Source organism: Equus asinus, chromosome 7 (genome assembly GCF_041296235.1).
Source record: "Equus asinus isolate D_3611 breed Donkey chromosome 7, EquAss-T2T_v2, whole genome shotgun sequence".
Lineage (NCBI taxonomy): Eukaryota > Metazoa > Chordata > Mammalia > Perissodactyla > Equidae > Equus > Equus asinus.
Genome location: NC_091796.1, coordinates 92,576,827 through 92,601,476, shown reverse-complemented (window position 1 = coordinate 92,601,476; position 24,650 = coordinate 92,576,827). Strand labels below are relative to the sequence as shown.

At 42.8% G+C, this 24,650-nt stretch overlaps 1 protein-coding gene across 2 annotated transcripts in view; it reads right to left on the bottom strand.

Moving 5' to 3' along the window:
* Positions 1–24,326, bottom strand: part of FLRT2 (fibronectin leucine rich transmembrane protein 2) — a 94,553-nt gene extending 70,227 nt beyond the window's left edge. The window contains exon 1 of one of the 2 annotated variants that reach the window (XM_014846713.3): positions 23,897–24,326. The gene's annotated coding sequence lies outside the window, so the exon portion shown is untranslated. Of the gene's footprint in view, positions 1–20,492; positions 21,304–23,896 lie in introns of those variants that run through there. The other variant, XM_014846712.3, reaches the window with a different exon arrangement.
* Between the last annotated feature and the right edge of the window lie 324 nt (positions 24,327–24,650).

Below are 24,650 nucleotides of genomic sequence, written 5' to 3'. Positions count from 1 at the left end.
AGAATGGCAAATACTAAAAATGAAATCCATATAACTGTCTCTAGGAGACAAAACTTCAAAAAAATGTTAAATGTCCAGACACCACTCCTTTGGTTAAATTTAAGAGAATCATTCCATACAAATTCATATCCTATACAAAACGTCTATATTCACAAGACTGAATTTATAATTTAATAGTAAACTTCTTAATTGTATGCCTTCTATCTGTATTTTAATAACATCTCAGTGCTAGAAAATCGAAACATGTAAACATCTTAATGCTTATTTCTTCTTCTAATTGTTACAAGTTTTAACAGTTATTTCTTTTCTAGTTTTTAATAGTTGGCTTTCTTCCCATTTTCTTCTCTCCTGACCAGATTCATTTTAAGATTTGAGACAGAGGAGAAACAGTTATGCTGCTGCCCTGTAGGATCTTGTAGGAAACCAGGCATATTCTGAAATACCGACTAGTTCCCTTCTGAAGGTCTAGCAATACTGTTAGGGCTGCTATCCTCCTTTGGCCCCTTACATCAGATCTTAGCCTACTGTGAAATCTGACGTGAAAAGCCTTCAATACCTTGCCACCTGTAGACTTTCCATCTCTCCCTTTCAATACAGATAGCTTTTACACAAAGAGCAAAATCAGATTTCTAGCTTGCATACCAAGTCTCTAAGGACCACAATTACATTACCGGAATGATGCCTATCTCCATTAGACAGGCATTATTAGATGATGTTATAGGTCTTTAATCCACATCAGTGCCTTCTGCGGGGTGTGATGTGTACCCAAGGGTCAGGGCGTGTGAGGTTGGCACGTGACTGAGCACCACCTCTGACTCCGCAGGACAGCAAGCCACCTCTGAGGGCAGAAAAGACCCTCAGAATCAGACTGTAACGGGCATCTTGTGGTGCTATAGAACTGTTCTCTTAAACAGGCCTAGTTTATTGAAATTCATAGCAGCAGCTGTCTATTTTTACATTCAGAAAGGAATGGCTAAAGGGAGGGACCCATTTCTCGAATTAGGTTAAACACCCCACTCTTATTCACAATGCTAATTGTTTTGGTCAAAGTCAATGAACTAAATTTTACAAATAATGGATCAAGTAGAAATGTCACAGCTTTAAGAGGAAGAGATTCTCAGCTCTATCCGGCGAGTTGAATTCCTTGTCAGCTTTAACTGGAATGTGAGGCTTCAGTTAAGGATGGGGTAAGGATTCAAAATAGGTATTCAAACCACACAGAAGTGGTCTGATAGGACCTCAGAGTCATCTGTATACCACTGGCAAACTTCAAAAAAAATGAAAATGTTGTATATCTTGGACTGTATGTTTTAGGTGTACTAATATGTCAGGAAATGAAGCACCTAATACTTCCACTCTGCGGCAGGGGCATCTGCAGCCTATGATCGCTCACTGACAAATGTCTGTCTTCTACAATGTTTTTTTTGCACAATGACAGTTTATTACATCCTTTAGGAAGACCACTAAACTAGCTCTTAGAACCTTCTGGTACTTGAGACTTCAACAAATCCTTGTTGTATGCTGGCTCAATCACGAATCTTCTTTACTTAAATATACATGGTGTCCTGCAGAGCATAATGAAACCTTCCAATAAGTTTAGCTCTTTGAAAAAGAATAAAATAAAATGCGTCCCCCTTTTTTCTATATGAGAACGAGAAGAGAAGGGGGGCTTGGTTTCTATTCCTGGAAAGATTTTCTTTCCAATTTAAACCCTCAAAATCACATTTGAAAACATCTGCCCTACCCTATAAGCTAATTAATATCAAACTGAATCTATTCTGTTTTTATAGGAATTTCAACAACTGTGTCAAGCACATAGGGAGAGCTGAGTTTTAATGCACTCCAAAACTCATCTGCTACGCTATTTCTTCAATAGGACAAAAAGGCTTTATCTTTTTCCAAAATTACAATGCAGAACCACTACCACCACCACCACCAATGAAACTATTTATTATCACCTATTGGAGGGAAGCTGAAATCTTCCCTTTCTCCTTCTCCCTCAATCTGACCTTCTTTCCTCCTCCCTCTCTCACTCTTTGCTTGCACAAATATTTGTTGAATCCCTACTATATACCTGATTAGTGCTGGAAGCTGAGGATGAAAGTATGATTAGACAACTGTAGTCACAAGTGGCGACAAGGAGAAATGACCTTTAGATGATTGCAGTGGCAGAGCCCACTGAGAGATAGAGAGAGACCAAGAGATAGAGAGAGAGAGAGAGAAGGAGAGTGAGAAAGAGAGAGCACGTGGATTACTGGGGGCGGGCACTTAAAGTTGGCCACTACTAAATATCCTATTTGCATTCTAAGAAGATTTTGTCATCACATCTTGTCCTGATTTCATGTTTCTTGGCCAATAAACGATTATTGCTGCACTATCCATTGCATCCTTTTGCTCTGTCTGAATGCTGCAAAGAAGAGCAGGTGTGCATTTCACGACAATGACTCAAGCAGATACCCTACAGTCTTATCTGAATCAAAAGAAGAGTTAGCAGGTGGAAGGTGGCCGGTCTCTAAGTATTTCCTGCCTTATTCACTGTAGGTGTTGTGCCTGAAAGTCTTTAATTTACAAAAACCCACAGTTAAAATTCCATGTGAGAGTCATACACTGTGCACTGTATCAAAAAATGCCATTGTCCCTGCCATCCTCTAAAACGAGATCCTGGAGGTTAGGCTGGTAAATTTTTCAGAGACTTAAGGCAGTGGCAGGAGCATCAGATACACGAGCAACAAGACTCATTAGTTACAGCAGTTTAGGCCTCTTGGAAGGATTTCTGGAATGGCTCACTCACATCAAAGGTTTCACAATCAGCCTTCCAAATCTGGCCGTAAACCAAAAGGTCTCCGGTCTTACCTGTCTGCACCAGGGAACTCCATGCTATGACAGAATTATCAACATTATTGTCGTCAAACACTTGCTGAGCTCCTAGAAGGAGCTGGAGGGACCATATCTCTCTTTCAAGAGGCCTGTGGGATATTCCTCTGTCATCATCTGCCCTTGGTAGCTCTGAAGGGCATGACTTAGGCTGTTGGGTCAGTAATACAGGGCACATTAAGGTTTCCTGCTTTCTGAAAACATCAGTGACACCTTACCTTTCTCTGAAAAAGCTATTTTGGAAGATTCATTATTATTTATTGAGCACGTAACTGTACCAGGTACCATGCTGAATATTCCACCTGCATCACTTCATTTAATCCTCATGGCAACTCTTTAAGGGGCTTTGATTTTGCTATCCTCACTGCACAGATGGGAAAAGTGAGGCTTGCACAGATTGCGTATCTTGCCAAGGTACCAGAGCTGCGAAACAGTGAAGGCAGCTACAGGCCCAGGCAGATAAAATCCAGAGCCAAGCTCCTAACCACTAATGCTGGCTCCCTAGATTCTGAAAATCAGAGAATTACTGGAACTGCCCAGTCTTGAACAGATGAAGAAACTGAGGCCCAAGAAGATTAAGTAATTTGATAGAAATCCAAGATTCTTTTAGACATGGCACAAAAACTAGAACTCAGTCCTTCTGCCCACTAGCCTATCGCTCTTTTAAGTCTCTCACACTGCTTGTCTAATTCAATTCCTGGCATTAAGTGTTGATAAAATGACTCTTTGGTACACAGCTACATAAAACAGAAAGGGACATGACCTTCAGCATTTAATTTTCCTCTCTGGGTATCGATGAAACAGAGATAATTACACATGCCCTATCTACTACAGGAGATAGGAAAATAATATAACCAAAATGAAAGCTTTAAGGAAGAAAAGAAACTATGAGTTAATTAATTAAATCTTCAGTTAGTCCCTTAGGGTCCATTGCAATCTTAAATAAAATGAATCTTTTAGACATTTCAGGGCAGAACCACCATATATATTCGTCCATTCCATGTACCCATCCGTGCATGCATTCACCCATCCATTGGTTAAAGAACTTAGAACACAGTGGTAATTAGCCAAACACACGTAAAACCAACATCAATATACTAAGATCCTACTATGCATAATAATTTGCATAACTCATTTCCCTTAATCTTTATAAAAACCCTGTAAAATAATATCTTCATTTTACATTAAGAGGCTTAAATAAAATTTATAATTTGCCCAAAGTTTAGTAACAGTAGAGCTGGGATTCAAACTCAGGTCCACCTAACTCCAACCCTGCTTGACCATGCTATACTTGAGATTCCATCTACCTGGAGTCATGTTTGGATATGCCCATAACCACAAGGTACTGCCCCTCCCATCCCTTCCCATTAAACAGGACAAGTGGAGGTGACACTGGAGCCTCTATTGCTATCCGTTGGGCTTTACAGAGTTAAATCATAGAGTGACATAAAAAAAGCAAAGACTTGATCTTTTTATGAATTCTCAATAAATATCCACTGGAGAAGAGTAAGAAATACTGTACTGGGCAAAGTATACTCTACAAGATTATTTCTCCCAGTGGCGGGCCTGTGCCCTTCTTAAGCTTCTCCTCCCCTTGCGTTTCCTAACTGTTCCAAACAACCTCATTCCTTCTATCACTTCAGTTATGACCTAATGGTCCTTCACCACATTTCACAGATCCCAACTGCCACTCCTCTAGCAGGAATGTGCTCTTAACTTTGAAGAGAGAAGGAAATGGGACTTGAAGTTTCAATCCTTTCATCCTCTTGTTAGGCGTTCTGCTAACAAGGTGGAGTCAGAATCAAGCTCAATTTACCAGTTAAATTAGCGATTTTGCGCTAGATTTCATTATTTACGAGTCTCTCTGTCACTTAAGGATGAAGAATCATCTGAATACTCGTTTTTCCATGACTCTGCTATATATTTTCATAGAAATTCCACTAATGATTTAGAAATAAAGAATCATGGACCAAGAAGGGACAATGACAAGCCAGCTTGTTTGCATGCCTGTCATAAGAAGACCAAATTTAAGCCAAACCATCAGGATAATTATTCTTGCTATTTTAAAAATCGCCAATGAAGGAAACGTTACAATTTTCCCATAAAATCCTTTTCAGATTTCCCAAGCATTTTGCACAAGCAGATCCATATTTCCACATAAAGAAAAATAGAATCAAGGGTAAGTTCTAATATCTGCTTGTTAAAGGTAAAAAATATATATATATATATCTCACGTTATACAGATCCTTCCTATCTTCTAACATTCTGTTTCCAGACTGTGGATAAGCCTTCAAACTGAAATTTAGGTAAAGGCTCAAACAACACTGATTCTTCACTAGAAAAGAAGTCTACAAATATAATTTTGCATGGCTATGGGGTTTTGATATGAGAAACACCTTCATAACTTTGCATGACACTAATATTATGCTCAAAAAGAAATTCGTTAGCCAATTATAATTACATTGGTCATTTGTGCTAAATGAAATGTGTCTCACATCACATTATATTTTCCTGAATGTGGTCCCCAATGTAATTATTTACTTCATATGCCATTTTTCCTTCCCTCTATGCAACAGTTTTCATTTTGTCATTTACCTGTGTCCTAACAGACATTCCCTAGGGTTCTCAAAGAGTTAATGTGCATTCTTAGAAGCTCTTACTTGAGAATTTCACCTAATGGAAACACTCACAGCATTGTCCCCACAGACTACATTATGAACATTGCGATTTTTCTGTTTACAGTGACAACCTGAAATTTAGTAGAAAGATTCCTTTTTCGCCTATTGATAAGCCAGACTCCTCTGCAGGCAGTTGTTTTTAAGAGCACTTTCTTTGGGTAATTCTTTTCTACTAATCCATGATACCCACTGTTTTCGAGGCGATGAGACTGCTGGAAAGATTTCTTTTTTCCCTGAAAGAGAAGGGATTTTAAGAGTTCTTCAACAGTGAGTGTCCTAATTGAGATAGAGTGATGACTATTTCCAGGGGATTATATCCTCTTCTGGGCCCCAGAAATAAATATTGTTATGGAGAAATTGGGCAAGAGGCACTGTGGCCCCACAGAGAGCTCCTGGGGAAACAACGACACAGTATGATAGAACTGTCTCATCCATGCAGGAAAAAATAGTCATTTGTAAGCCACAGCATTCATATTATTTCAAGTCGGAGGGCAAAGGAGAAGGGAGCGAACGCTTCCTAGTACCTGATGAGTGTCAGGCATCACCTAATCTATTCGTCACAGTGATCCTATGAGATGCGTGTTATTTTTCCTCTATTTACAAACTGAGGAAGTAGACACAAAAATGAAGAAATATGCTCAAGTTAGTCTAGCTGGTTGAGGCAGAGCTAGGATTCAAATCCATTCATCTGAATACACACTCCATGGCCTTCCCATTAACCCACTCTATGCCCTTATGCAGCTCCCTTTTAAAAAGAATACACTTAGGGAGATAATAAAAAGCATGTGACTGTTGTATTTTTCAAAACATCCAGATGTCTTCAAAGATTCCAGCTAGCTGGAGTCCATGGTTTTGCAATATTGCAAGCATCTCTTTCAATATAAACCACCACACCACTAATTTTGGCTATCAAGCCTCAGTTATAAGAATTTAATTCAACATAATCAAGTCTAATGCCTCTGATTATTGCTATTTGCTCTTGCCTAGAGGCCTGAAAAGACTACAGGTTTTACAAATATAAACCAAGGACTGATGATGCTGTTGGAATGTTCCACCTTTCTGTTTTCAAAGCGAGAGTGCACTGCGTCGACAATGTATTCCACAGAGGGAACAAAAGAAGCTTCTTCTATTAAATAGCTTTAAAATTCAAATACATATGAGTTATTTGTGCAAACTTTGCTAATATTAATTTCCTCAATATTTAAAATCTGATGGGAAGTAGTATATACAGACAAAGACTCGTGCTATACGTAAGTTTCAGAGGTAGTTTGGGGTCAGATGCCTGAGTTCAATTTAGCTTCTCAAACACTTAGTGGGCTTGGCCTTTGCCCTAAATGAGCTCACAGACAGAAGAGACAAAGCATTTGGTAAAATGTTACACCACAATGAGACTACTAGAAAGACAAAAGTAAAGGCACACCTTATATTTAGTTCAAAAGAGAAGATTAACTTTCTTTGGGAAGATTAGGGAAAGCTACAGGAAGAAGGGCCTTGAGTGCCAAGCTAAGAAGTTCAGACTTGATGGCGTAAATAACAGAGAAGAATATCATCAGCACAGGAATGAGGAAGAGTAAAGTCACCATGGTGTGCGGACCGGAGGAGGGAAGATGTATGTGGGCTTAACTAGGATGGACACAACAGAAACAAAATGAAAGGGCAAGAAGAACAGAATTTTTAAAAAATGCACAAACGAGTGATGGAAGAGTTGAAAATGAGTGAAAAGGAGAAATCAAAGATGACAGTAAGTAGTAGTTCCAGAGAACGGTACCTTGTTTAATAGAGAAGTATGAACAAAGCAGAATGGGACTTTGTTGAGAATGATTAACTCATTCTAAAACACATCGACACTGAAGTCCAGAAGATAAACCAGGCAGTTCAGCATGGGGAGTGGAGAGGGAAGAGCGACACTGGGTCACAGGCTGATCGCTTAAAGATTCTTGTGGTCTAGACAAATCTGACAGCCATTGCTGGTAGGAGTGACACTAGTATGTTTAGGTTTTTTTCACATGGCCTGACCACTTTTCTCATTTGCAAATTGCAGATAGAAAAGATTTTTGATCCACCAAACGCTTTGGTTCTGCCCACATCTGGGCAGATCCTGCTTTCACAAACAACCCCATCAATGAGCTCACCTAGACTAACCCAAGTCAGGAATAATCTGCTGATGCCTCCACAGTTACCTCATGACAGATAATGGGGATATGGTGACCAAAGAATGTGGAAACACCAGTAGCCGTGGTCTAGATGGCTAAAGAGAAATTAAGGAATTGAGGAATGGATCACTTAATTTAGACAGTATTAATAATATTTACATGGAACTAGGAAGGATAAATAATTGAAAGGCCTTAATTACAATCTTTGAATTCGTAAAACACAACTTTGATACACGCAGAGAAGAACGCATCAGCAGAAAGGTAGAAAAGGGAAGGACGGTCAAAAATCAAATTCAACAGGGTGAAGACTTACAAGCACATACTGTGCTTATTTTCAAATTCTCAATGTGCAACAGGCTTTCCCAGGCCATCTCTTGGTCATTTTTTTCACCCAATAAAGTCTACCGCCGGAGCAATTATCTAGATTTAGAAAAGGAGAGAATTTGAGCTATTTATAACACAGCCAATTCTCCATTATTCCCAGGCTCCCTCAGAGGCCACTAGCTTCATGCTATTATCTGACCTCTGGTTTTTCCATTGTCCATTATCACCTCCACAGGGAAAAAGAAGGAATCTCAAACCAAACCATGTAACTATTTACTAGTCATGCTGATAAAGCGTAAAGGGAAAGAATGGAGAGTGTTCTCTACAATAAACGCACTCCTGAATCATTAGGCACTTATCCACAGACTTTCGTTAGTACTGAAAACATGCTGAAACTTGTCACACTTTATTTTCATATCCCTGATTCTTCTCTCTTCCCATTTTAAAGAAATACATTGAAAGACTCAAAAATCTTTTTCACTCAAAAATGGCAAAGAGCAAATACCTTAGATAGTTATCTATTAAAAAGTCAAATATGGAAAGCTAGACCACAGGTTACCCACCGGACAGTGAGCAATCACCTCTGACTTTGATTTTTAAGGCATAAAAAAATACAATTAGAGTTGATTTCAGAAATTACCCAGTGCTCACCTATCCTATAAAGATAATTAACAATAGTTACAAAATAAGATAAGCAACCTGAGGCAATTCTCTTCACTTCAGGTTCTGTGTGTGTCAAATGGGTTTATTAGCAACATTACTAAACAGAACCTAGTTTACAGAGTTTTTGTGAAGGTTTAAATGTGATAATATACATGTACTGCATAAGCAGCACTCTAAATAAACTTAATCCATGATCAATACAATTATTATTTTTGTTAATTACTATTATTATCATGAATTCCCCTGGATGAGAATATGACCTTGCTGATACTCAGTATGATTCAAGAATCAGGAGACCGTATTGTTTCTAAACAGTCCCATAAATTAACTTATAATTAAATTATCAGATCTTCCGGTGTTGTGGTGTAAGCCCTTAGTATTAAAGCAGAGTGGCTTATTAAAAATCATTTCTCAGTGTTAATCCATGTGTTTCCCATTGGCATGGAAAGTGTCACCAATGTATAGCCAGTCAAGAGGGGACCAAGAGTTAAGGCAGGGGCATATAAAAATATGCTCCACTATCTTCTACTCCTTTTAGCCACTGAAAATTTTGTTGAAAAAGGGAGAGGAGAGATTGGAGTGTGTGTATATGTGCACACACACATCCAAGTCATCTCTGTGCATCGATCAGTAATCCACCACGAAAGTAACAAGGTGTTGTTAGAAATTGTCTTTGGTCCAACAAAGAGGACTTAAAGTCCAATTACCGTCACCATCACGATCACATTAAACCACGTAAGTTTAGAATTTATTGTAACCTTCGCATGTTCTTTGCTGTATTCAACATGCAAATCATGAAGACTAAGATGGATTCTGCTTTGTGGAGACAGAGTGATGAAGGAGTTATGATTTCTGGTCATTTTTTCTCCTCTCTGGAGGGCCCTGGCTTCTGAGATACCTCCATCAGGAAATATTGTGCCTAGGATCAAAATAAAAAGGAAAGGCAAAAAAATGAAGAAGAGAGCAAATGCACAAATTTTTCACAGGTTCTTTGCTTTGCTCTCTTTAATTATGCCAAGAAAGATACACAAAGTTAAAGCTATGAGTTAAATGTCTCATTCCGTGGAAGCCACATCTGTGTGAACATCTACTTAGCTGATGGTTTTACTCGGTGCCAAGAATCATATATCATCAAGCAAAATTATTTCTGCTTTAAACAGATCTTCCAGTGTGGCATCTGAATTGCCTCATGTGTGGTTTGGAAAGCTTGATGCTGATCAGGGTTGGGTTAACCAGCAGGCATCTGCTGACAAACCTGCTTAGAGTAAGGCAGAAAGGTAGTGGTTGCATTTTTGCCCTGTTGGGTGACCTACCTATGAGAATGAGAAAGCACTTCTGAGGAAGCAGTCCCTGTCATTAGATTATAAATCTTCTTGTCTTCCAGGATTGGCCAGCGCAACTATGTACTTATTCATTCAATTACATTTATGCAGAATCTGGTGCATTGGGCACTACTGTTAGGGTTTGAGAGATGGAATGAATGAGCCAAGGTTCTTGGAGTCTAATGAGAGAGGAGAGACAGACATGTGAACAGACACATTTCAATATGACACAGAGACCAAATAGAGCTACAAACAAAAAACTGTAGAAACCCAGAGACAGGAGTGATTAATTTAATTCCTGTGGGTCTTCAAAGAAAAGAATTTGCCAAATGGAGAGTGAGCAGGTAATAGTCTATGTAAAGGATAATAGCAGGGGAAAGGTTGCGTATCAGGAGGCCATGCCTTACCATCTTTGGAACATGCATGCATGGGATGGGTACTTGAGAAGAAGGTCTGGGTGACGGTTTGAGACCCAGTTTGCAGCGGATCTCACTTGTCACGATAAAAAGTTTGCAAGGGCTTTATCCAGAGAGATAGGGAATCCGAGCAGTAGGTGACTGTTAATATGATGTGATTTGCTTTTTTTAGGACATTAACTCTGGGGACACCGAGAACTGTAATCTACAATGCTTTAAGGGATACTGATGGATGGTGGAGAGACCACACATGAGACGTGGCTACCAAGAGTGAAACCAGCCCTGACGTCTGGCCGCTCTGAAGGTTCTTTCCTAGCAGAGTTGGGTTAAATCCAGCAATGTTTCCTATGTGACAAAATACACAGAAAAAATGTTCTCATCAATTTACAAATGACTATAAATCAGGTGATTATGAAACCATTGAGTCTCTGGGTCGGAAAAAGTTCTAAAAACTATCTAAGTCAGTGATCTCTAATCCTGGGAGTTTTGTGCCTCCACATTGGCAGGTTTCATCACAGGCTTAATAAATCAGAATCTCGAGGCCTGCAGCCTGAGAACCTGTATTTTTAACCAATTTCTTCAGTTAATTCAGACGGATGGGTCAAGTTTGGGAAAGGGCGACTCTAGGCCAACCCATCAGATTTCTTGGCAGGCCGGGACGAGGTCTTCATTGAAAGAGCGTCCCAATTGTCTAGCACAAATCTTAGCATGGTGCCTGGCACACAGGAAGGAATCAACCTGTGTCAAATCCCCAGTGACAAGCTCATGACTTGAACGGATGTCTGCCTTGCATTCCTTCAAGACTCAGACATTATTAGAATTGAGTTTTAAATTCCATTGCCGTCAGCACTATTGGACTTGTTCCTTACCTATTTGGGTAAAAAAACTGTTTTAAACAATTTCCCAAAGAATTTTAATCTCTCTTAGATGTTCTAAAGTAGCAAAACAAGGTCTTATTGTTTTCTGTTGGGTGGAATATTGGTTCAGATGCTACTTACCAAGATGTTCCCAGCTTAAAAAATATACTCTAGTGCCTGCTTCTCTTTGCTCCAATTTGACTCATTTTATGTGTATACATTACATCATATATTATGTGATCGTAACAGGAAAAGGTTCCGTGTTTCCAGACTTGGAGGTCTCAGTGGTGCCTAACATCTTCTTAAATTTCCCACATCAATAAATTTACAGATTCATTGTGTCAACAACAATGAAAAAGAACCAAATCTCAATTGTTGAGTAGAATGCAAAAATTATACTGTGCATACATGCTATTGTAACAATAAATGAAAAATAACCTCAGCATTGTGTATTTCGACCAGTGCCTCTGAGCCCTGTGTTCGTTCAGAAGTATCTGCCATAGAAGCAGTAAGAAGCTCCCTTACTTGAATTAATTGAAAATAACTTTCTGAAAGAACTATTTCCACCATGAACTGATAACCCAAAAGCATCATTCTAATTCTAACATCTAGCATTATACAAGCAAGGTATAATCATTCTATAAGTACAGAATAAGCATGACATAAATATAACAATAATTTACAGGTTAATCTTCTATAATAAAGTATTTTCACGACTCTGCCAAGAGTCACGTGTGAGATGAATCGTATGAAGCAAGTGTTTAAAATCCATTCTGATAAAAACATCTCTGTACATTGGCAAAGACAAGACAATCACAGCTCAAGGTGCCTAGTGTCGTTGTCTAGACTGGGACTTGTTGCAAGATGCAGGTACTGGTCACCCTGAGTGACAGATGCATGGAGGTGAGTGGGGGTACATGAAAAAGCACCCCTCAAATGCCAAAGGCTTTGCTTTCAGTGAACAAAAAGACTACAGTTCAGCAGGGCCCAAGCTGCCATCGCTTTCTGATTCCCCAAACTGAGACAAGTCCTCAGTGCTGTCCTTCCTCCCTTCTCTCTGTCCCTCTCACACCGTCACTCTACACTCTACACCACTAGCTATGAGCTCATTCTGCCACTTCGTGAAGTGCTCATTTCCTTTGCTGTCCTTTTCATGTTCTGTTACATGCATAACTAATGAAATTTTATTTTGCAGAAGAGACTACATCCCTTTAGTGAATAGGTTCAAGAGGTCAAAAGCCTTCTTTGACAATCCAGAGAAATGGCAAAAATATTTGTAGAAGGGGAGAGTAACATAATGGAATCATTATCATTTTGGAGGAGAAGGATCTGCAGTCAGCATTTATTAAATCTCTATTGTGTGCCAGACAGGTAGACGGTTTACTGAATTATCTCAATCGTCCGAAGAATAGTTCTGTGCGTAGAAAGTATTTCCTCCCATTTTAGACTTGAGATGAAGACTAAAAGACATTTAAAAATTTGCCCAAGTTTACACAATTAACAAGTGACAGAGCCAGCATTAGAACTTGAGACTATCCTTCTCCAGACGTAAAGTTCTTTTCATTAACATAATGCATTCTCTTCACACTTACGAGCGTTGCCTGTGCAGTCTTCAACCGTGTATGAAACTGCCATGCAATTACGTTCTTGTGTCTCCCATGCTCTTCACCAGCCTGGGAAGCCTCAGAGGAGGGATCCTGCATGACCTACATTTGCCTCTCCAGTCTTACTCCATGCCTGCTACATGGTAAGTAGTAAAACCATCTCCTGAATGAATGAGAAAGCTTTCTTCATTACCTGGTGTATAACTTCCGCCTCTACGAGAATAATATCTCCTTCATGAGGACCAACCCATTCACACAAAAATATATTCCCTCATTGCAGTCTGTGCTTTTCTTTATTTAGAGATTCCCTGGGACATTTTAGGAAAAGAAAATATCCAATTAAAAATAACTTGGGTTATCTCATTATTCTATTATATGGGGGACATATGAGCTAAACCAGCACCATCTAGCTTAAGGATGTAACAGTACTGCCTCCTCATAGTATCTAAGACTTAGATTAGTTTGCGCATTTCAAAGATGCACACAAACACATTCTGTCTCACATATATACCTACACACTGTTCTTGTTTTATAGCAGAACTCTTCCAAGTAGTACTAAACCTTTTCCCTCTTCAAGTACTATTATTATTTCATTCAGCACTGCCAGAACAAAAGGTCTTCAGATTAATTCTGCCAAACTATGAAAGTAATTGGTCATGTTAAAATACAATTCTCTGGCCAGATACTTTACGATGGACCACTAAAATGTTTATCAACTTTAAAAAAAATAAAAATCAACCCAAATGTCAGACCTTTGGCAAACAGCAAATCAGCAAGTGAAAAGACAGTGTCAGATACGGATTGCCATACATTCAATTGCTGGTAGAAATATTCCTTCCCACCAAGGATCACAATCTAACCGAATATGTTGTGAGTACACACTTCACATATGCACGCGTTTTCTGCAGGCTTCAATTAAGAAACCCTAAAACAATTAAAAATTAACCTTTACAAAGGCCTGCATGTATATAAATTAGGAAAATAAAATAAACATGCTCACTCTTGGAACCTTCAAAATTAAAAGTGTCTCAGGTTCAACAATTATAAAAATACGATGGAACAAAATGTGGAGAAACAAGTTGTAAAGAACTGTCCCACAAGGGTTTATGACACTAACAAAGTCAAAACAAAGCCAAGCTCTGGAGATAATGTTAGTGTCATAATAAATCAGGTCCTTCCATTGATTGGTCATGGGCTCAGGAGGTTTGCCAAACTACTGAAAAGACAGTCTTTTGCTCTAGCCTGCCTTATTTTGCAAAACGAAAGTTTTAAAAAATCATCATATATTCTATTAAGGACTGCATTTTTGGAAAAGGTAACTTGGATGGCTAAAGTGGAAACCCAGCCCCAAAGAGAAACAATCTTACTTAGGGAACATTGATGGTTTCTTCCCAAAAGATCCTCAGTGGAATCTATTTGTGATCAATTTAGTTTCCAACACTAAGCCAAGCTGCCAAGGAAGGAAAGTTAGGCCCTCACACTCAACTCACCCTAATTACCCTTGATCCTTGAAAAGGACTTGCATCAAAATAGAGCTAATTCACAAAAGGAGATAATGCACCATTGAATGAAGGGAAGAAGTGATGCAGAGGGCCACCAGACACTTTACTGGTTGGGTGATATCCCATAGCACCCACAAAAGGAAAGCTCCTGGAAGACAGGGAACTCTGTCTTGGTTACCATTTTATTTATATAAAACCTAGAACTATCCTAGGATATGAAAATCATGCAGTGATAAATGGTATCGATTTGAATAATGCCTCTTTATGGGAATATAACACTGTATTATTATCAAGGTATTTTCACACTCATTAATCTTAGCTGACCCCACAACAACCCTGTTGAACTCTGCAGAGAGGAAATTAAGTCTCTAGGAGATTAAGTAATTCGTCCAAGGTCATAAATGTAGAAAGGAGTATGCTGACACGAGAATGCAGGTTTTCTTTATATAAATACATCTTTCTTTCCTCCAAAATAACCTCCCTATTGCTCACTTCCCATCACAGTAAAGTCCCAAATCACAAACCTACATCATAAAATTATACTCATTCAGAACAGGCCAACTTGTATCCAATTTACTGTTGGAGAAAGAGTGAAAGGCTTTTTAACAAAATCTAAATATATATATATGATTGCAATGTTTTTTACTATTTTAATTAAAAAAATCAACTCTGATCTTTTTGGATGGCTTCATAAAGAAGGAAACTTCTAAACTCTATCTAGAGAATTCAACTTCTATGTAATAAAATGTCATGTTCATCCTTTTGTATAAAGCCAAATGGTTTAAAGGAGAACTCTGTGCAGCCTTCGGGAGCCTTCGACTTCTTTCTGGCTCCAGTTAGCCAATGAGAAGCTGAGCTAGTAAGGCTTTCTCATACCAACTCATAGAGGCAGTTGCGAGGAACAAATGCAATCCTTTATGTGAGACTCAGAAAATTTAAGAGAGGAGGGGAATAAATGCTAGTTAGGTATCAATGTGTTTTAAATACAATTTCATCCCTCAGGACCTAAACAGAATTTGCTGGAATCTTTATGGCAAATGCTTATCTAATGTACTCCTATTTATCTAATATCTATAAGGAATATTACAATTCCTTGCATTATTTCTGTCTTCAAAATATTTGAGTCCAAGCTTTGGAGAAAAGTGGGAAAGGAAACTATCACAGAGGCTATTTTGACACTGGATTTTCATGAAAGTGACGCCCACAGGCAGCTGGGGCTAAGAGTGACACCAGCATGTGGACCTATTTCCAGACTCATATGAGGCTAATGTTTTCCATTCGGCCACATGACCTCTGTTGACTTCAATGGACAATATATTTGTGAACCAATTTTAGGAGCCATTGTTCTTTTGCTCCCTGCTGAAGGAGGTTTCAGTGTTCTGAGGCCTAATAGCATCTATGAACTCTGAGACCTGATATTTTTTGGTGGGTTGAAATCCAAAAGCCCTCAGGTTCTTAAAAGGTTCAGATGGAAGATTCTTTTATCTACGTCTTGAAAGCTCTAATAAAGAGAACTGAAATATAACACATGACCCGTGAACTGAGGGGAACAGAGGACCTTTTGCCAAGTTTCTTGCACGTTCCTTTAAAAGCAACCTGGGAAGAAAATGAGAAAGACAGCTCAGTTCTAACGAGCGCTTAATGGGTAGGAGCACCCGAGATTTAGTTTGTGAACGCTTCAAAAAATGGCTGAGGTCTTGAACCACTAAACTGCTAGAAAATGTGTGCCCTTATTAAGCATCCACAGAAAAACTGATCAGTGTGTGAGAATCATGAATGCGGCTTTTTGACTTCCCAAATTATACAAGGATATTTTCTTTGACCGTCCCCTACTACAGATCCGTAAAAACGACACTGCTTTGTTCAGGCGACACAGGACACACGGCGCTGCATGCTTCTGCAGAATCACATCCCACATTAAATTAAGTTAGAGGTGGTATTTGAAAAATAAATAAATAACGGAGTTCCAATTCACTGCAAATGGTACAGGAGGCCAGTAAGTCGGAAGCCTGCAAGAGAAGGACTTCTTTTAGAAAGATGTTTTACAGGACTTTTTCTGCATCATTAACTCTTCTGGAATCCTGAACATAACATGATGAATTTCCCTAAAAAAGTAGCTACTGTTTAATTCTGAATCACTTCAAAGAGCCACAGTAGAAGGAATCAAAGAAAACCAAAAAGACCAGTAGATGCGAAATTCGCCAAGGAAAAAAGCCATGAAGGTTCTAACAGATTTTGAGCATGTACAGAAAATACCACTGATTATTTTGCTAATACAGTGTTTTACTGTTCCATGCGACTGAAATAAGTCTCTGTATTCATTGAAACACAGGATATTTTTATTACAATATTTGTGTCATAGCTCTTTAAAAAGGAACACATTTGAAACCTTGAAAAGAATCTCTGTCTTAAAATGGTTCTTGATGTGTATGTGAGTATGTGTGTTTTATTATAAACAGATACTTAATTGGAGGTCACATTACTGAAAGGGTAAAAAGATACTGATAGTCTTACTCCTATCTTCAACCTGCAGTTTTAGAAGAAAAATATAAGTTAAAAAAGTAAAGCAATTTGGAGGGTGGGGAAAAGTAAGAAAGTTGGCTAGGGTATTATAACGGTTGTTTAACTTTAATAATAATAATAACTGGTCTTCAAAAATGTCTCTTGCGTAAAACCCGCCCAAGGGAAAAGAAAGAAAACCTCCTAAAAATTCCATATCCCCAAATATCACTACATGAAAAACCATCTGGAAAATGTCAGATAATGGTATCCGCCCACCTAAGAAATTCAGTAAACTTTGTCTTCAATTACCATTTAGGATAATCAACTCAAATTGAAATTTCGATTCAGAAACCCTCAGAAGATAAAGCTGGATTAGGAATCAAGTTTTAAAAGTCTCCTTATAAGACCATCTGTTTGCAGACACCCTTCTCACACCCCACCTCGTCCTTGATCTGTACCATAAGTTCACGGGAGAAGCACCGGTGAATTTAAAGACATACACACAATGCTACTATGAAGTCTAGATACCACATATATGTTCTGAGCTTGGCTCAAGTTTCCCTTGTTACGTAAGCACTCGGGGGCAATAAAACTTCACTTACATCCAGCAGCATTGTCAGTCTCAAAACATTAGTCTCCCTGACTGTACAATCCTTTTATTGTCAGGGGTTTTATTTACGTTGGTCATGTTGTCAGTGCTATATGGAATAATCACTTAGTAGCCTACTAGCCCGTAACATCTTTATTATTGTTGTTAAATATCATCACCCACACTAAACTCTATATTAGAAAAATCAAGTTCGAAAATGTAAATATTCAGAACGAACTACAGAGCTGTTAGATACCCCCCCCCCCCCCCCCCCCCCCCCCCCCGCCACCACACACGTAATCTGTAGAATCTGATGAGAAGAGAGAAAAACAATGAGTATTCACTTCTCACAGATAGAGGTCACTAATGGACTGAATTTGAATCACTGTGGCAGAAACCACGAAGTTATTAAAGTAATCTAGTGAAAAATGAACTTGAATTGAAATTAAAGATACTAAAAGATGATTATCCAGAAAGGTCTGACCTGAATAGAAACAAAATTACATCACCTTGACCTTTTTGGAATCTTCTAAACAGAGTGCAAAACCAAGAGCTGCTCCTCGGTCAGCCTTGCTGTTTTTTAACTTCAGACACTGCTGATGGCAGAAGCAGCAACTCCTCCTTGCAGAGTACAAAGCTGAAATGTCAAACTAGATCAGATGTTCACACTGGGTCTCTATAGCATAAGACTTCGGGACTTGTACATATTTGAGCCTTTCTTGAAACCACAGCTTCAAACTGGGATGATATAAGGTTGCTTTAGGGAGATACGTCTAGATCCTAAATCAAACTCTGCAGCAGGCCAGAATATAAATGTAAGGGGTATCAGAGAAGGTTCAAATTAGATCCAGCCGCTCAAAGTAAAACTCGGAAAAGATCACCTCATCTGAAAGCTGGCATAGAGGAAAAACCATGACTGCCTCAGGAACCTTAAGGGAGCCCAGCATGGAGTCATTTGGGAATCTACTTTCTTCTGTTAAAAGCATCCCCTGGAATTTCTGAAACTGCAATGAAACTACTGAAGTGTTAAGATTTGGGCTTTTTTTAAAAAAATAAAAAAAACAACCCAGCATTCCTTCCATGCTAGGTTTGTAATGGGTCCTGCTACAGTACAGCTAGCCCAATTCTTTTTACAATTTCTTGTACCTACTGGCAGAGACATGCACTAATGTTTGAAATTTCATCTTCCAACCTCCTTCAGTCACAGGTATTTGCAACTCAATGTGACAGTATAGTGTTGCACTGTCATGCGTGATTATTAAAAATCCTTAAATGGTTTAACCCCATCCTGTTTTGGACTTTCAAGGAGGGGAGGAAGATTAGTCTTATTGTGGGGAGCAACAACATTGTGGGGAAACAAGCAACTTTTCATGGTATGTATACTACCCAAAGATTTATGACCCTCTAATATGGTGATCTATAGATCCTATGTATCTGACGCATGTTGCTATGTGATAAAAAAAAAAAAAAGTCCAGTTCTAACACTTTCTATACTGACCTAAAATTTTACATTCATACTGCAACAGCCAAATATATCCCTGGACAAATGCCAACCTGCATTCTCTTTACCTCAAAATGTTTGGGGGATCCTTTTACTGGAGATGTAATAAGGTCATACCACTTAAGTCCACAGACAATATCGGTCCCGATATGGAAGCTAGCCTTCATATTAGCTTTCGGGTGAGAGAAGTTAGACATAATAAATTTAGCAATAAGCCTGTGAGTGAGTGGACATGCCCCAAAGCTCCCTGATTATAGAGCCTCCCAGCTGAGTGGGGAGCAATAGCTCGGGTTTAGAAGAGGCTTTGCATAGCAAATGCAGCGTGTAGAGAAATCTAATCAGCACCTTGCACTCCTGCACAAGCATTTACACGGATTTGTGCCTTGCACTTGATAAGCTTACTGTAAGCTTTACAAGAGATTCCCTCCACTAAAATTAATCAAAAGCTCTTGGAGACTGATTTCCATTTACAAGAGAGGGCACGATGAGTTTTCAGGTGAATAAATAATGATCATAATAAAGGTGATAGCAATAGCAGGCATCGAGCTGCTTTGAAACTCAAAACTTGACTGGGAGAAAGGGGACATTGGGGAGTTGGGTGTGGAATCTTTTTTGCTCTCGAAGTAAAAGGCAGGAGCTATTTTGTTAGACTAAGTCAGGCTTCTGTTCCGGAAACGTGACGGTGGTCTTCTCTTGCCGTCCCCGCCTCAGTGCACACATGCGACCACTCACTCACTCCTCCCCCCACCGGGATGCATCAGGCCACCGAGGAAAGATCGGCCTCTCTGCAACACTAACCACCCCCACCAACACACACACGCGCGCACACACATACAAACACACACACACACGCACAAACGGGCGGATAATCACTGCAAATTCACGTCAGCAATGGTTAACGAGTTTCATCTCCCCCTTCAATCAAAATGTGACTTCTAAAGTTCCTATTTTATGACGCCAGAAGGTGAATGGAGGGAGGGAGGGAGGAAAGGCTCCAGGGATGTCAAAGGGAGAAGGAGGATTTCTCCCCTTTCCTTGAAATTTTCACACGCAGCCCATTTGATTTTCTGCACCAGCTAAACAGGGTGGGCGAATGGGAGTGGGCTCCTGTCACTTACAAAAGAAGCTAAAAAAGGGGGAGAGGGTGAGGGTGGGAGTGAGTGAAATCCATGCATCACGTCCCTGGATTAAAGAATACTAAAAGCCCCTCAATCCACATTCTAAATTTCCAACAAGCTACAAGAGGAGCCACCAGCTGGGGCCGAGGGCTCTCATCCATTGCCCGGGGCGATTCGCCTCACCGCACAGCTGCCCACCGGGCGCAGAGAAGCGCTACGGGCCCCTCTAGCTTGACTATAGGTCTCCCGGCGCTAGGTACCCATCCCTGAGATCTTGAACTTCGCCTCCTTACTTTCACCCAAATCTGGCGAGTGTTAGGAAAGGCGCTAGGAGAGAGCAGGAACCCAGCAGAGGGGCTTGGAAGGAGACGATTAGGGGCGCGCGTTACCTGCGAAGGTTCTCGAGGTCTCCTTCCAGCCCTGGTGGTAATCCCGCTCAGCGCCGCGTCCTCCCCCCATCCAAACTTTTGCTCGGTGCTCCGGGTGGCGGCGACGGTGGCGGCTGCTGGAGCCCGGCCCTGTCGCCCGCAGCGTCGGGGCGCGGAGGTGCGGAGGCCGGAGCCTCAGAGCGGCGCGCGCCTCCGCGCAGCCGGCCGGCGCCCGGGCGCCCCGCTCGCCTCGCTCGCTCTCGCTTTTCTCCCCTAGTGAGCCGCGGCATCGTCTTCCCCCGTCCTCCGCCACCTCCGCCTCCAGGGCTCGGGCATGCCACTTTCTCTCGGCTCCGGCCGCCGCGGCCCCCGCTTCCTCTCCTCCTCTGCCTCCCCCTCTCCGCCTCGGCCAAGCCAATGTGTCCCGAGAGAAGGAGGGCGAGCGGGGAAGGCTGCGGAAAGTAGCCCCCTAGGGCCGGGGCTCCTCAGAGACGGAGGACCCTGGGGGACGGCCGGAGAGCCAGGCAGGCGCGCCTCCGACGCCTGAGTGCCCACCGCTCCGAGCCCGGCGAGGGGCGCTGCGCGGGGGCGAGCACCGGGCTGCTCCAAGTGCCGCGCTGGCCCGGCGTGGGTCCGGAGGCTGCTCCGACCTCACTGCTGCCTCAATCCGACGCGGCCCGGCTAATGTAGGCGCCGCGGCCCCCACCCCCACCCCTCCTGACACCCCCGGGAGATGTTTACAGTAATGAATTCGCGGGATCGCCTCCGCCGATCCCGCGCTCCTCCTCTCCCTCGGTCCCTGGCGCTCTGGCGCGCTCCCCTCCTCGAGCCCTCTTTCTCTCTCTCCCTCCCTCCCTCTCTGGCTCTCAGAGTCCCTCCCACATTTCTGGTTTAAAGAATGCTTGGGAGGCGCGGCTGCAACCCAAAGCTTTCCAAGAGGCAAAGTCAGACTAGGTTTTTAACCCTATCCTCCCTGAAGAGAGTTGCACAGCGCCGGGGCTAACAGCAGCACGGATGTCACCCTGACCAGGCACGCTTTCTCCTCTCTTTACCGTGTACCATCTCACTCCCCAACTCTTAGGGATAATGCCCCCATCTGAGCGCTGAAAGTCGACTTCTCCCCTGCCCACCGGTGTTGTACTTCCAAGCCAGAGGATCTAGTACTTAGACGCTGAGAAATGATCGAAACATGAGATTAGGGAGGAAAAATATAACAAGTCTCTCAACCAAGATGGCGTTATTTCAAATGCAGGCAACCTTGGTGACTTGCCCCCAACCCATCACTAGTTCCCTGATCCGGGACGTTCTTAAATAACTTTAATTGAGAAAATAATCCAAAGTTTAATATGATTATTTTAAACATCCCGTTTTCTCCCTTCACCCTGGCTAGTGGAAAACGCATTGTTCAGTTTCTCCATAGATTACAGCGGACAGCCAAATCCAGCCTCAAAGATTTAGGAAACAGGCTTGACAGCCAAAGAAGCTTCATTTGTACACAGGCAACGTTTCCACTTCGCAATCTCTTTGCAAAGGTTAAAGTGTAATGTTAAGAAAACCAGGTGCACGTCTCTTTCTTGGGAGGAAAAAAAAAAGGTTCTGGTTTTCTCGCATTTCATTGCGGCTCCTCCTGCCTCCAGTAAGTTGCTGTCATGTTTTAACAAGTCTGTAGAGAGGCTGAAACTGAACAGAAGAGGGAGAGCGAGCTCGCGCCAAGCGCCGGGTTGCGCTGAGACGCGCCGTCGGTGGGCCCACGCGAGACGCAACCGGCGAGCTTGAAGCTAGCTCAGGACCAACTCCCTACGGATCCGCTCGGCTATCGCAGCAGACTTGCGCAGGGGCGGTGGCCACGACCGGCTCGGGACGATTTCCCTGTCCTCAATTCAAAGCCTGAGTCACTTGGCACCACTTTCCCAATTGTTTTTACTTCCTTCGCATCCCTGTTGTGTCTACCGCCTTCACGTATTTGAGCGCCTAAATCATGTTAAGACAACTTGGAGAAACGCCCGGTTTACCTCCCAAGCACAAGCCACGCACGGACCCACCCAGACGCACGCCCGAGACCCACTCTGGCTGGCACACGCGCTCACACAGAAGCACACACGACCCAGCTTCGTGCGCGCAGGTCGCTGCCCCTGTTGCTTTATTCAAAGATGGCTAGAAAAATGCCGACACTTATATTTACATTAGCTCCTCTACTCCCCAAACTCAGTGTGCAACTAATAAATACCCGGTGGAGGAGGGGGCATGGCTGGGGGAGTTAATTAGACTAGGACAGACAGTGAGTGCCATCTTGCTGGGAGGTTCCAGGAGCAAAGCGCCAGCGACGACAGCAGCGGTGACCTCCGCCTCCACCAGCAGCTGCCGCTGGCCACAGTCCCACGCGCTTCAGGAGTTTCCTGGGTATCAAGTGTGGGTACAGCTTGCCCCAATCACCCTTTTCCCCATACTTCTTTTCCCTGTTTAGTGCCCCGACCTCAGGTGGCAACCTTGATCTTGGGCCTGATTACAAATAAGAAGTGATCGCGCCGGCTCTGAAAGCGCGGAAACGAGCCCAGGACTGGTCAACGCAGCGGAGGGATCCTTCCCGGCGGCTCCCAGCCCTGGCGGGGACGCGCTGGCAGCTGGCGAGGCTCTGCTCCCGCCCTCCTCGCTGTCGCCCAGCCGCTGCGCTCAGAGCCTGGGGCGCGTTATCCGCCCCCTGTCCGCGTCCCACGCATGCGACGCAGGGAACACAATCCCAGTTCAGCCTTGAGTGCTCCCCGCGCCTTGGCCCTGACTGTCGCGCCCAGCAGACGCGCCGGCCTGAGCTCAGTGCCGGGCCACTGAAGATCAGCCGGGCTGGAGAAAGACTTGATTTTGGGAAAAGCAACCCCCTCCCCAACTGGAAGGAAAACGAACTAGCACCCTTTGCGTCTTCTTAGCCACTAATCCATCCAGGATTGCGGGCAGGGGGCGCGCTGGTGGCTTGTGAGACAACCGCCGGCTAATAACACTGGTGACATTAACAGCAGATGGAGCGGGCGCGGAGGTGGGGGAGTAGGAGGGTGTTACTCCTAGAAGTTAACAGATCCATTCTGGGGAGATGAGAAGGTGGACTCCGGCAAGCTTAGTGGCTCTAGAAACCCCAATTTAGAATCCACGCTCCCAGCAAGCTAACAAATTTGCGTTTTGACCCAGAGTTCAGTTACAAAACTCTTTAGAGGAGGTGAATTCGACTTGCAAATAGACCTCCCTAAAGTCAGGAGAGAGTTAAGCAGCTTATTCTCTCTCTGGATAAAGATAAAAGCCTAAAACATCCCACCCCGATGACCACCTCCCACCGTTTCAAAGAAACAATGCCCCCCCTCAAAGAGACCGCGTGGTCCCCGCATAGCGGCAGCCGGGGCGGCTACTGGAAACTCCACCTGGCACCTCAGCGCCTTTACCTGGCGGTCGCGTCTCCTCGCAGTGAGCTCATCCGAATCCGACAGGGTCGGGGAGGTGGAAAGGGAAGAAGCTGGCGCGGCAGCAGCCGGGCTCCCGGGGCATGGTATTGTTTTAGGGGTCTCCGCCAAGGTCCCTCCTGCCCATCGTTGAGAACTGCCAACCTGGTCCCGGGGCTGGGTGGACACGGCGGCGGGCGCAGAGCTGCCGCCTCGCCGCTACTTGACACCCGGGACCTAGGGCCAGAGACGCACCCAGGGAGGAGCAGCGCGGCGCCTTGGAGCGGAGATTGCGGCCGCTGATGTTATCTCCGCGCTCTGGTACTTCTGCGGTGGCTATGGAAGATGCAAACTCGCAAGTGACGACCACAGGGTTCGAACGTACAACTAACTACAAGGTACCCAGCCTGAGACAGTATGTTGCTTTTCCCCTCCCCCTCCTCTCCCTCCTACCAGGGAGGGAGCTAACTTAACCCTGTGTGCGCCCTGCGCTCTCTGGAGAAGCCGGAATCGACTAGGAAACCGCAGGCGGCGGCTCCTGGGGCGAGAGCTTTGTTCACGTGCGTTTCCAGTGGGTGTGTTGCTGTCTGGGGGCACTCGCGTGGCAAGACGCCAGTGGCAGGCTTCCAACCCCAGACTCCGACATGGGAAGGAGTCGTAGCGTTTCATCCGGACCAGACTCAGCCCTCGGAATCTATTTTTTGCCGCCAGTTACCAGATTTATCGAAGTTGCCCGCGAAGTTGGGTTTTATTCCTC